Source organism: Salvelinus alpinus, chromosome 20 (assembly GCF_045679555.1).
Source record: "Salvelinus alpinus chromosome 20, SLU_Salpinus.1, whole genome shotgun sequence".
Taxonomy (NCBI): Eukaryota; Metazoa; Chordata; class Actinopteri; order Salmoniformes; family Salmonidae; genus Salvelinus; species Salvelinus alpinus.
This window is the reverse complement of record NC_092105.1, coordinates 32,136,779-32,150,701: the sequence shown is the minus strand read 5'-3', so window position 1 is coordinate 32,150,701 and position 13,923 is coordinate 32,136,779. Positions and strand designations below refer to the sequence as shown.

Below are 13,923 nucleotides of genomic sequence, written 5' to 3'. Positions count from 1 at the left end.
TTGTAGGTTCAATTCCTGGGACCACCCATATGTAAAATGAGGATAAGAAACCCTGCTGGGGGGCATGTATTTGATCAGTTCTAACTTCACCAATGTCATATTTGTATTATTAAGATAATAATTTATTTCAGAACAAACGTCCATGTCATTTATATAATAAATGCTATTTATTACATTCATTTGTTTAGAGTAATTTAATTCCATTTTGGTTAATGGGACAGATTAGTGCTATTCAGGACACATTGTGAATGAATGGGCAGCTTTTATTTAGCAACGGTCATCAAAATTGTCAAAATGTTTTCAAAACAATTCTAATAAATGCAACAGTTCGACAATGGATGAAGATACTCCAAACTTTTAGAATTTTGAAAATCGATCAGATCTAGACTGAATTATAGTACATAAATATTTTACTGGCACAGACAAATAATTAATGGGTTTCAGAGATTTTGGTGGAAATTCATGTATTCAATTTATTGTGAAATATTACTTTCCTTTTCTTAGAATTCATTCATATATACATTTTGTGTTAAAATAAAGAAAATTACAGACCAGGGTCCCAGGCTGTGTCACAACCGGCCGTAACCAGGAGTCCCATAGGGTGGCGCACAATTGGCCCAGTGTCGTCCGGGTTAGGGGAGGGTTTGTGGCGGGCCGGGCGCCTGCAGGCTGACTTTGGTCATCAGTTGAAGAGTGTTTCCTCCGACACATTGGTGCAACTGGCTTCCGGCTTAAGCGGGCAGGCGTTAAGAAGCACTGCTTGGCGGGTCATGTTTCGGAGGATGCATGAATCGACCTTCGCACTCCTGAGCCCGTTGGGGAGTTGCAGCGATGAGACAAGATCATAATTGGATATCACCCCTTTGTTAAATTGGGGAGGAAAAGAGGGTAAAATCCCCCCCCCACACAATTATTTTAAACTTATTTTTTATATGTGCCTAATTTGCGTAAACACACTGGGTGTACTTATGTATATGAATAAATGAATGCTTGCTGTGTCTAGGCCTACCTGCACTCACCTGCGCTGTCAGTACTGTTGTTGTCACGTTCTGTTGCATAATTCAACAAGTGTGTCAATAGCAGGATACCCTCGGATTAAAAATGAACAAGCTTGGGTCTAGATTACACCCATCTATACATACTTTACATTGCTTGACAGGTCAGTGTACTGTTTAAAGTGTTTGACAGGTCATTACAAATATTTCCGCAGTCGTAACATTAACAGGAAAAAGCGACAGGCGCAAGCAAGGGTATGAAAGAGTCGCAGGAATAAAATCTAAGCAATCAATCCATTGAGATTTAATATTGCACCTCTCAAACACAGGAAATAGATGGCTGAAAAATACACATCCTCAGATGGGCGGGGCATGTGTGATGCTACTTTATAAGTCAGGTCCTTGTTACATCACCGTCAGGCTGTGTGATTAAGGAGAATGAATAACAAAATTAAAGGACCATGACACAGCGCCCCTGCCTTAGGGGGAGTGTGTGTGTGTGTGTGTGTGTGTGTGTGTGTGTGTGTGTGTGTGTGTGTGTGTGTGTGTGTGTGTGTGTGTGTGTGTGTGTGTGTGTGTGTGTGTGTGTGTGTGTGTGTGTGTGTGTGTGTGTGAGAGAGCGAGTGGCGGGCACACAGGGGAATAGAGAAGAGGAACTACCCTTTTAGCCCCCCCCAGTGAGTTGGACATGTGTGTTTCGGAGAGAAACCGAGAGAAAGAGAGACAGATAGAGAGAGAGGAGTAACAGAGAGGATAAAGAGGTTGAGTAGAAAGCACCTCGGCACTTGAACAGGGCTGCTGCCTGCCCCGCTTCCCGGTTTCCATGCCGACGGGGAGGGTTGTTCAGTTGGAGCATGCTCAGTAGGGCTCCCTTCCCTTGCCTGTGACAATAGCCAGGCAGAGAGAGGGCTGGAGTATTCACACACACACACACACGCTGCTAGAGGAGAGAGCAGAGCAGAGGGTGTCTGCCTACCTGCTGTACTAAACTGAGCTCATAGGGACGACTACACGCACTTACAACAAAGGTGGGTCGGCAGAGCGTCATGTCTCTCATGTTTTATGCATGTTTACAATTTTGTTGTGTAGTATTTTTCTCTTTCATGGGAAAAGGACTGGAGAGAACTGATGACAGTTGTTGCTGATGAAAGGGCATTTTGTGAATACTCTGTCATGGTTAATGATTTGAGGAATGATTGTGTGTACTCATCATGTAGTAAAAAAAAAAATATGCTTTTTTGTGAGCAATCTGACTGTGAGACAGTCAGACTTCTGCATCAGTAGGCTGTTGATGGTCTGTAGGGGCTGTACGAACATGCAGCTATGTGGAATATCCAGAGTGTTATTGTTGGCGTGAAGTGCACATTTTGATTTTATTCTGAATGGCTATAGTAAGCATAGCTTAGGGAAAGCATATCCTGCAAGGTGTTGTGTTTTTAAGGCTGTATGTATTTGAGAGATACTTTAAATCAATTATTCATCAAGTAACGTTGAATAGGAAACTCCTCGGATGACACATGGTGAATTGTCTGCTCTGCATGTAACACAGTGCAACCTCTGTATTCTGTACTGTACACACTTCTGACAGGGCTGGAGATAAACACGATTTACATGTTTGCTTATTCAGAACAGACATCAGATGTCAGCCTTTAGCCCTGTGTTAGCTGTGTGTGTGTGTGTGTGTGTGTGTGTGTGTGTGTGTGTGTGTGTGTGTGTGTGTGTGTGTGTGTGTGTGTGTGTGTGTGTGTGTGTGTGTGTGTGTGTGTGTGTGTGTGTGTGTGTGTGTGTGTGTGTGTGTGTGTGTACATGCGTGCGTGGTGTGTGTTTTCATGTCCTTCCACTCTGGTGAGCAGAAAAATGCTGAATATGAGGATCTTCATCCGACACCCCTGTCACATGACTGGTGAAGGGTTGGGGATATTTGGGGAGATCTCTTGCTACTCCAAATATCCTGATATTCCATAGAATCGTTTTGCGCTGTTAATGACTAGATCATTCTAGACTGCTTATTTACGCTATTATAGTTGCATTCTTATTAAATCATCTTAGTATGCTGAAAAACTAAGGCTTTGTTAATTCATTTAGACTTCATTTTAAACATATTGATACAGCCTAGCAGATAAAACGACACCGTTTTTTATTTGTGAAGTTCAAATAGAGTATCATCTTGCACATCACAATATATCGTCAATGTCAAATATCACAATATTCACTGACCCTCTCTGACCCTCTGATGCTTATGTTGTGGCGGAGCAAGGCAGAGGCAGGGCCCAGGGTCATAACCATAGACATAGCAATAGAATTACCAGTCATTCAGTGTACCCAGGAGTCACATTCCTGGGGTCTGAGGGGCATTTTCCATTCTAGTAATTCTATGTTTATGGTCATAACACTGGAGGGCTGGTCTGTTATTCCATTATACTGTATGTAATCTCTCATCTCGCTCCATTTCTGTCTGGCCCACATGGATTGGGATTAGTCACCCGGCCTCCCATCAGATGAATTGGGCAAGCTCGATGGGAGGATCGATGGTGTGTTCCTGTGCACTGGATTGTATCATGGTCTCATCTGGTCTGGGCTGCAGCCTGCAGAGGAGACAATGCTGTGTCTATGGGCGCTGGTCAAAAGTAGTGCACTACATAGGGGAATAGGGTGCCATTTGGGATGCAGAAATTGACTGGCTCTGTCTTCTGACCTCAGTCGCACCAGGACGGCCAGGGAGTAGGGAGCAGCCAGAGGAGAGGAGGGGAGAGGGAGGAGGAGGTAGCAGAGCTGCAGCAGTCAGAAGCGATAGGTGTCAGCTACCAGCCATGTGGGTGGAAACAGCACAGCATGCCGGCTCCCCTGAATATTTCATCTGCTGAAAGAGAGACAGAGAGCAGGAGAGAGACTGGGAGCAAGAGAGAGAGAGAGAGAGAGGGGAGCGAGAGATCGGTAGAGATAGAGAGAAAGTAGGAGAGAGGTAGAGATAGATGGAGAAGATGAGATGGGGAGTGGGGGTGAAAAATAGAGGGGAGAGTCACCTCCCAGGAAATTGGAAAATATTTCTTTGACTTGTCCAGGTTTGTACAGTTTCCGTCAGAGCGAAGAAAATGTAGGTTGTGTAAAGGGTTCGGGACCAACCAGGTTCAGATGGGGGGTAATCATTTTGATTGCCACCAGTCAAGACTACTAACAAGAGGATATCCTAGGGTCTTTCACAAAATATGACTCCCCCACTCACTACACTCACTGTAAAAGCAAAAATGGCACTTGTGCTACCTGCTAAAAAGGTTGATTTTTCAGTTGGCATAATATGTTTTTTATTCAATTATAATGGAAAACCCCTCTGATGTTAGCTACAATTGAAGAAATCAGACTCACTAATGCTGAACATGCTTCCAGGATGAGAAGGAGTTGTCACAGCTCCCAGGTAAAAATACTGTACTGCTATTTTTGGCTCAGTAGAATTAAAATAGTAGTAGACAGTTCAGGCTGCCAAATGTCATTCCTAAACAGTACAGCATGTTGTGTAGGACTTTATGTGGCTCTGAACTGGCAGATAGTGTGACTGTCTGTCTCCCTGCAACCCAGATATGACAGCAGCTCCATATCCCTCCTGTGCTCTGCTGTGCTGGGTCTGTCTGAATGATAGTGATTGTAGAGCTGTGAGGAGTGATAGACAGCTATGTGTTCATCACACCAGCATGAGTGAGAGAGAAAGAAAGAGACCGAAAGAGAGAGAGGAGAGAGAGAGAGAGAGTTATACCCTTTACAGACAGACTTTACGGTATGTTGCCTGTAAAAAAAAAATAAATCTTCCAATGTTTTTTAGAGACCAATTGATACAATCCAATTTACCACATTCTTGCTAGTGTAAGTCTTTTTTTTCTCCCGTGCACATGCTGGCACGTTTAGGATTGGAAGTAGATAAATCTATTGAATAATCCATTGGGCTCCCAAGTGGCGCAGCGGTCTAAGGCACTGCATCTCAGTGTAAGAGGCGTCACTACAGTCCCTGGTTTGAATTCAGGCTGCATGACATCCGGCCATGATTGGGAGTCCCATAGGGCGATTGGCAGGCCGTCGTTGTAAATAAGAATTTGTTCTTAACTGACTTGCCTAGTTAAATAAAGGCTTCCAAAAATCCAAATACACCATCACAAAGAAATCCATTATTCATTTGTTTTAGGCAGGTCCTAAGAAACATTACAAGACAAATAAAATATGTTTTCCAAAGAATAGAATTGCATATTTTGAATGTGATTATGTTACTGGTCTGTGCAGCCTATATGCTAAATGGCTATGCCATGCACATGAAATCAATACTTATTTTGTTCATTAAACATACAAGACACATAAGATCACAGTCAACACACATACAGACTATTTAATAGTAGGCTAAGAATATAAGGAAATATACAGAATATAGCCCATGCTTTTTTTTAATCCACATTTCATATTTTTCCTACCTTCACTCCGCTTTGTTAGGGAGCTGGGGTAGGTCTTGCATTGAGAGTAGGCCTTTCTTCACCATGATAATGATAGAGAATAATAGCAATCCATTTTTTCAAAAGCATGTGAGTCTCGTGTTCATGTTTCACAACCTCCGCGGGCTTTTGCAGTTGCCTATACGCGTGATCGAGCAAAATAATAGGCCTTCACTTGATTTAGGCTACATTATTGCATGCTAAATGTTTCTAATCATTGATCGATGAGCAAACGAATAGATGAGCTATACCTATACCACCTCCACTTATTTGCCCAGACAGAAACCAGTTAACCAAATAGCCTACAGACAGAGATTCAGTGAAACAAAATCACATTGATTGACTAAGTAAAGTCACAGGTTTTGGTTGGGAGTAGACCTAGGATACTAAACCACTGTGAGTGAAGAGCAAAATAATGCACTTGTTAAGCTAAATAACATTCTGGCTAAATGTTCGGATAACTAGCTAGGTTTCTATTCAATTGGCAACAGATTTTCATGTGACTATTCAAAAATCAGCATAAAGACAATATGAATATTTCCCCACTCATGTGTTTCCTTCCATCAAGTGGACTTGTTGCGGATAAAAGGCTGTGCGTGGTGACATAGTGCACATAGAAATAACTTTTGCGGTTAAATTCCCATGTACTGAATAAAAAAACACAAGTTTAATGGGTTTCCATTGCATTTTTAACTACTGATGGTTGTCTCACAACAAAATGGCGTTATGTAGTGAGTGGCCTACTCTGGTATTGGAACATAACTTACTTCATCTTTAATAAACTGCATGCTTTCTGGACAAGTCGTAGTGGGAGGCCCACACAACATGTCATCACGTGACTCCAAGTTTACTTCGAAATGATGGTTATTATATAAATATTTGCGCATAAATGTACAGTGCATTCGGAAAGTATTCAGACCCCTTCACTTTTTCCACATTTTGTTACATTACAGCCTTATTCAAAAATGTATAAAAAAAATTTTTTACCCTAATCAATCTACACAGAATATCCCATAGTGACGAAGCAAAAACAGGTTAAAAAAAAAATTGTGCAAATTTATAAAACATAAAAAAACTGAAATATAACATTTACATAAGTATTCAGACCCTTTACTCAGTACTTTGTTGAAGCACCTTTGGCAGTGATTACAGCCTCGAGTCTTCTTGGATATGATGCTGCAAGCTTGGCACACCTGTATTTGGGGAGTTTCTCCCATTCTTCTCTGCAGATCCTCTCAAGCTCTGTCAGGTTGGATGGGCAGCGCCGCAGCACATCTATTTTCAGGTCTCTCCAGAGATGTTCGATCGGGTTCTGGCTGGGCCAATCAAGGACATTCAGAAACTTGTCCCGAAGCCACTCCTGCGTTGTCTTGGCTGTGTGTTTAGGGTCATTGTCCTGTTGGAAGGTGAACCTTCGCCCCAGCCTGAAGAACCTGGAGCATGTTTTCATCAAGGATCTCTCTGTACTTTGCTCTGTTCGTCTTTCCCTCAATCCTAACTAGTCTCCAAGTCCCTGCCACTGAAAAACATCCCCACAGCATGATGCTGCCGCCACCATGCTTCACCGTAGGGATGGTGCCAGGATTCCTCCAGACGTGACGCTTGGCATTCAGGCCAAAAAATTCAACCTGGTTTCATCAGACCAGAGAATCTTGTTTATCATGGTCTGAGAGTTTTAAGAATGATGGAGGCCATTGTGTTCTTGGGGACCTTCGATGCTGCAGAAATGTTTTAGTACCCTTCCCCAGATCTGTGCCTCGACACAATCCTGTCTCGGAGCTCTACGGACAATTCCTTCCACCTCATGGCTTGGTTTTTATTCTGACATGCACTGCCAACTGTGGAACCAAAACCAAAACACTGTATATAGACAGTTGTGGGCCTTTCCCAATCATGTCCAATCAATTGATTTTACTACAGATGGACTCCAATCAAGTTGTAGAAACATCTCAAGGATGATCAATGGAAACAGGATGCACCTGAGCTCAATTTCCAGTCTCATAGCAAAGTGTCTGAATACTTATGTACCTTTTTTTATTTATACATTTGTAAAAATGTCTAAAACCAAGTTTTTTGCTTTGTCAATATGGGGTATTGTGTTTAGATTAATGAGGAAATATTTTTATTTAATACATTTTAGAATACGGCTGTAACATAACAAAATGCAGAAAAACGGAAAAACGTCTTGGTTTGAAAGGTGTAAAAGAGACGGGGGTGGGGATACCTAGTCAGTTGTACATCTGAATGCCTTCAACTGAAATGTGTCTTCCGCATTTAACCCTGAATCTGAATCAGAGAGGTGCGAGGGGCTGCCACAATCGACATCCACGTCTCCGGTGCCCAGGGAACAGTGGGTTAACTGCCTTGCTCAGGGGCAGAATGACAGATTTTTAACTTGTCAGCTTGGGGATTCGATCCGGCAACCTTTCGAGAGAGAGAGAGAGAGAGAGAGAGAGAGAGAGATAGAGCGAGATGGTGTTTAGCTCCTCAGCAAACAGATGACAGCTGATCAATGACTCTCCTCCCCTTTTATTCCAAATCACCTCCCCTGACCTCTCCTCATCCCCTCCTTCTCTCCCCTCCTCCCGCATGTAAGCCCATTACGAGCCTGGCCTTGGCTTAGGGAGACTAGGAGACCCAGGGAGCCCACCACTCCCCCGCTTTGATCTCTCCTCTCCCCCCTTTCCTCTCCTCTCTCTGTGTTGGTTGTCACAGTTAGCTGTGTGATCCCTGTTCTGACACCAGAGCCCAGAGCAATGAATGAAGGGCTCTGGGGGAGCGATCCTCTTTAGGTGTATGCCAATACTTTGATCAGCTCCTCATGGGGAACAGCTACTACTGACATGACATTCTCAGGCAGCAGGGTGAAAGGGCCTCATTGATCTGTTCTTTAAAAAGACAAAACCACGAGAGCATGTGGTTGCCTGATTGAATGTTTTGAATGCAAGTATTGGTTTGAAGTCTTATTTTGTATGCATTTTTTATTACGATGGGATGTCTAATCATTTTCTATTGTAAAAGTTCTCATGATCTTCTTTGGTGTTCCGTCCCACTTTAACAGTGTGATTTCTCTGAGAAGCCTTTGAAACAGGAGGTTTATATTCATAAGCAGACTAACATGGGTAGAATTTTCTATTCGTTTTTTTTTCTTGTGAGAAGTCAAGGACAGAGCAGTCAGATACAGGGTGGTGATGTGATGGAAGACATGACTGATATCAATCACTCTAGACAGGCGCTACTGATGGTCCCCCTTCTCCCTCCTCTCCTTCTCCCTCACTGCCCCTATCTCTCCATCTTTCTCTCCTTTCTCCACTCTCTCTCCATTCCCCTGTCAGTGATATGAATGAGTCATTCTGCCATCTGTTCCTGAGTAAATTCTCCCTTATTACCCTCTCTTTGTTTATCGACAACACTCCTGGGATTAACTCCCTCATTCTCTCTCCTGTCTCTCTCAATCTCTCTCTCTCTCACACTCTTGCTGTGTCTCTCTGTCTTACTCTCTCCATCTCACTCTCTGTTCACCCTGTCTCTCTCTCTCGATCTCTCCCCGCCCTCCCTCTCCCTCTATCGCTCTCTCTTTCTCTCTCTTTCATGCTTCCTCTCCCATGCTACCTACCGTCTTTAAATCATGCGCCATCATTATTTGTTAGTATCTCTCTCTCTACCTCTCTCGCTTTCCCTCTTATCTCATTTCCCATGTCGCTCTCCTGCTCCTCCTCCTTCTCTCTGTTTCCTCAACACATATTCTTTCCCCAAAGCTTTTATGTTTCCCAGCCTCTCTCTCCACCTCTCTCTCTATCACTCTACCCCAGCCCCTCTCTCCACCTCTCTCTCTATCACTCTACCCCAGCCTCTCTCTCAACCTCTCTCTCTATCACTCTACCCCAGCCTCTCTCTCCACCGCTCTCTCTATCACTCTACCCCAGCCTCTCTCTCCACCTCTCTCTCTATCACTCTACCCCAGCCTCTCTCTCCACTTCTCTCTCTATCACTCTACCCCAGCCTCTCTCTCCACCTCTCTCTCTATCACTCTACCCCAGCCTCTCTCCACCTCTCTCTCTATCACTCTACCCCAGCCTCTCTCTCCACCTCTCTCTCTATCACTCTGCCCCAGCCTCTCTCTCCACCGCTCTCTCTATCACTCTACCCCAGCCTCTCTCTCCACCTCTCTCTCTATCACTCTACCCCAGCCTCTCTCTCCACTTCTCTCTCTATCACTCTACCCCAGCCTCTCTCTCCACCTCTCTCTCTATCACTCTACCCCAGCCTCTCTCTCCACCTCTCTCTCTATCACTCTACCCCAGCCTCTCTCTCCACCTCTCTCTCTATCACTCTACCCCAGCCTCTCTCTCCACCTCTCTCTCTATCACTCTACCCCAGCCTCTCTCTCCACTTCTCTCTCTATCACTCTACCCCAGCCTCTCTCTATCACTCTACCCCAGCCTCTCTCTCCACCTCTCTCTCTATCACTCTACCCCAGCCTCTCTCTCCACCTCTCTCTGTATCACTCTACCCCAGCCTCTCTCTCTCTCTCTGAGGAGATTTATCATGTAGGAATGAGGTCACACTCATCTCACAGAGGTCCCTAGATTGTTTTTGTTATTGTTACCGTTGCCGCGGTGGTGGCGGTGGTGGCGGTGTTGATGTCATTACCCCCTGCAGCAGTAACAACAACAAAAATAGGAAACACTGTAAAGGCGACAGCCGAGCCAGGAAGCCTCACTACTAGACTACACTGCCTGGGCTTACAGAGACCTCTACTTGAACCCAAATACTGTACTCTACTGGATCAGATCAGGTTGTTTTGTTTCCATCAGCCTGAAAAACAACAATGTTTTGTTTCCATTGCATTATGCATTTCTATAAGGCATAAGGCGTATTTAAATGAGACAGTAAACATACATATTTGATTTCAAGTAGTTTATCAACAACAAGAAACATACAGATGTAGGATCGTATTTGATCACCCTGTTGCAGGAGAACTATCCTGCAATGCAGTGTATTTTAGGTTTAAAAAGGCCTCTGAAGTTTGTAATTTCCACTTTGAAATTTCAAACTTGATTTTCCCCATCAACCCCTACAAAAATGGCCATTCATTATAATTCACATATAATTCACATTTCCTGTAGCTGCAGGATTATGTTCCTGCTGTAGCAAACTGGCTCAAATGAATTCCAAACACCGGTTCCTGTTGGGGGTACTTGAGGACTGGAGTTGGGAGCCACTGTGTGTAGCCTACAATTCGATTTAAAGTAGTAGTAATCAGACCTCTAAATGATATTTTTTACAGGGGTCTGCTGTCGGAACCCACGTTGTTTTGTATCCATTGCATTAAACATTTCTGTAGGGCTAATTATTTAAATGAGACAGGAAACATATTTGATTTGAGGTAGTTATCAACAATCAGGTCCTGTGTTTATACAAGGAGCCATTGAATTGAGAGAAACCTCTTGTGATACTCTTGTGTATAAACTAGGAATGAAATGCCTAATTGACAGAGCGCCACAAACACTGAGCTAGCATAGCTTGCTTCATTTTAAAAATAGTGCAGCTCTTTGTCACAGAAATGCCAAAAGTGGGGACGGGAGCGCGACCACCATCTCTGCCTCCTGTTGTCCATGCAGCTGAACAGACCTTGGTCCAAAAAGTGAACACTATCCGAAATCGTTCAAATACTTTGAGCGATTGGTTTAGCCTGTCTGGAATGCCTGATAGGCGGGTTAATCATTTCGTGACGATTCTATTGTTTCCATTTTGCCAGGCAAGCTCAATAAAACACAGCTGAAGCTTTTGAAATGCTGTAAAATAGTATTTGAACCCAGGTGTGCAGCGGACAGAGCTCAGGGTTTCATATTATGTTGGAAGGACAAGAAGAATGGCCTTCAGGGATGGAAGAGAGAAAGGACTGCTGCCTGCATGGCCAACATTGATTCATAAGTCTAAAAGAGAATTAGGATGCTGCTTCGTTTTCATTCAGAGTCCCGATAGGGAAATCAGCTTACTATTGGGTTACGTTACATGATATACTGTACAGCAGCCATGCTCCCTCCATGCCTACTGTACTTTATTCATCAGATCAAATTATGCACTGTCACATGTGGATAGGAATTATTATATTATCAACAATACAGTAGCATCTTCATCTCACTCAGGGCTGTCTGCATGCCTCTCTCCAGGCCTACTGTACTGTATTCATCAGCTTATGCACTGTCACATGTGGATAGGAATTATTATATTATCAACAATACAGTAGCATCTTCATCTCACTCAGGGCTGTCTGCATGCCTCTCTCCAGGCCTACTGTACTGTATTCATCAGCTTATGCACTGTCACATGTGGATGGGAATTATTATATTATCAACAATACAGTAGCATCTTCATCTCACTCAGGGCTGTCTGCATGCCTCTCTCCAGGCCTACTGTACTGTATTCATCAGTTTATGCACTGTCACATGTGGATAGCAATTATTAGGCTACTGTACAGTACAGTACCATGTCATTCAGGTCTGGCTGGCACTCAATGGACTGTTTGATTGCGTAAGAGGGGAGAGCAGTCTGAAAACGGAAAAAAGTCACTCTGGGAACTCACCCATGTAAAGTCCTTTAATTCACAATAAAAAACTAGGAACCCAGATTCCCTGTGTTCCCCCTATTTCCAACCCTGAGAGTCTGCTTTATTTTGGGCTGTGTCCAGAGAAACTGGTGGTAGTGACAGATCCATGATGGATCTATAACCCTCCATGAGTCAATACCAGAGCCGGAATGGAGTGACAGATATCCACTCCTCTGATTGGCTCTATTACACTGTATGTGTTCCAAATGGCATCCAATTCCCAAATAGTGCATTATTTTTGACCAGGGCCCATAGTGCTCTGGTCAAAAGTAGTGCACTATATACAGAATAGGGTGCCATTCGGGACACAGTCACTGTTATTGGGTTGACTGCTATTTACATCATACCCTCACCTCTAGTGCATGTGTGATCATTGGGTGATTACTTTATGTGGTGATTCTACAGAAGTTGTGCAAATTGCAGTACCACAAATATATACATATATATATATTTTTTAAACTGTTAAGTCGCCAAACGTTGGATATTTATTTACTATTTTCTAGTATTGAGATGCATAGCCAGCAAGGGGGCTCCAACCCTCCAAGATCCCAAGCATTGACATCTAGTTGGCCAAAACATAGACGTCTATAATGTGCTCTACTGTACTGTACTCTACTGTACTCTACTATACTGTACTGTACTCTACTCTACTGCACTGTACTGTACTGTACTCTACTATACTGTACTGTACTCTACTATACTCTACTGTACTCTACTATACTGTACTGTACGGTGCTCTACTGTACTGTACTGTACTGCACTCTACTGTACTGTACTGTACTGTACTCTACTATACTGTACTGTACTCAAGTTTACTCGACTTGATGGCAATGTCTATACTAAAATGAGTTATACATCTACAGTCTATACTAAAACGAGTTATATCCATCTACAGTATATACTAAAACGAGTTATATCCATCTACAGTATATACTAAAACGAGTTATATCCATCTACAGTATATACTAAAACGAGTTATATCCATCTACAGTATATACTAAAACGAGTTATATCCATCTACAGTCTATACTAAAACGAGTTATATCCATCTACAGTATATACTAAAACGAGTTATATCCATCTACAGTATATACTAAAACGAATTATACCCATCTACAGTCTATACTAAAACGAGTGTTACGCTCGTCGTATGAAGTAGAAGGAGACCAAGGTGCAGCATGGTAAGCGTTCATGATATTTAATCAAACTGAACACTGAAACAAAATAACAAAGTAGAACAAAACGAAACAGTTCTGTCAGGTGTAGACACAAAACAGAAAACAACTACCCACAAAACACAGGTGGGAAAAGGCTGCCTAAGTATGATTCCCAATCAGAGACAACGATAGACAGCTGCCTCTGATTGGGAACCACACTCTGCCAAAAACAAAGAAATATAACACATAGAATGCCCACCCTAATCACACCCTGGCCTAACCAAAATAGAGACTAAAACCCTCTCTATGGCCAGGGAGTGACAACGAGTTATATCCATTTACAGTTCTATTGATCTCTATGATTGACACTTCACACAGGTCAAGCAGTTTAAATATCTAACAACATAATGAATTGGATGCATACGTAATTCAATCAATCAACAAGTTTCAGATTCGTACAGTCAACATTGTACAGAGAACAATGGAGAATTCTCTAATGTCAAGGTTTTGAAAATCAGGTTAAAAAGCATGTTTTTACTATTTTGTTAATTTGATATGCAAATACAATTTCTGTGCATGGTTCACTACCAATTTTACGGTAGTGACAAATTGTGTGGGTTGGTAAGGAGTTCAGGTAAATATTTAAAATATGCAATACTAACAAAGTGTGCTAGTAGTATATACAGTTG

At 42.8% G+C, this 13,923-nt stretch overlaps 1 protein-coding gene across 2 annotated transcripts in view; it reads left to right on the top strand.

Annotated features, from left to right (window-relative positions):
• The window catches only part of LOC139546667 (uncharacterized), an 84,363-nt gene that overhangs the window by 21,891 nt on the left and 48,549 nt on the right, over positions 1-13,923 (top strand). Inside the window, exon 1 of one of the 2 annotated variants that reach the window (XM_071355316.1) lies at positions 1,758-2,023. The exons of the other annotated variant lie outside the window; for it this stretch is intronic. The gene's annotated coding sequence lies outside the window, so the exon portion shown is untranslated. Of the gene's footprint in view, positions 1-1,757; positions 2,024-13,923 lie in introns of those variants that run through there. 2 annotated transcript variants of the gene reach the window in all.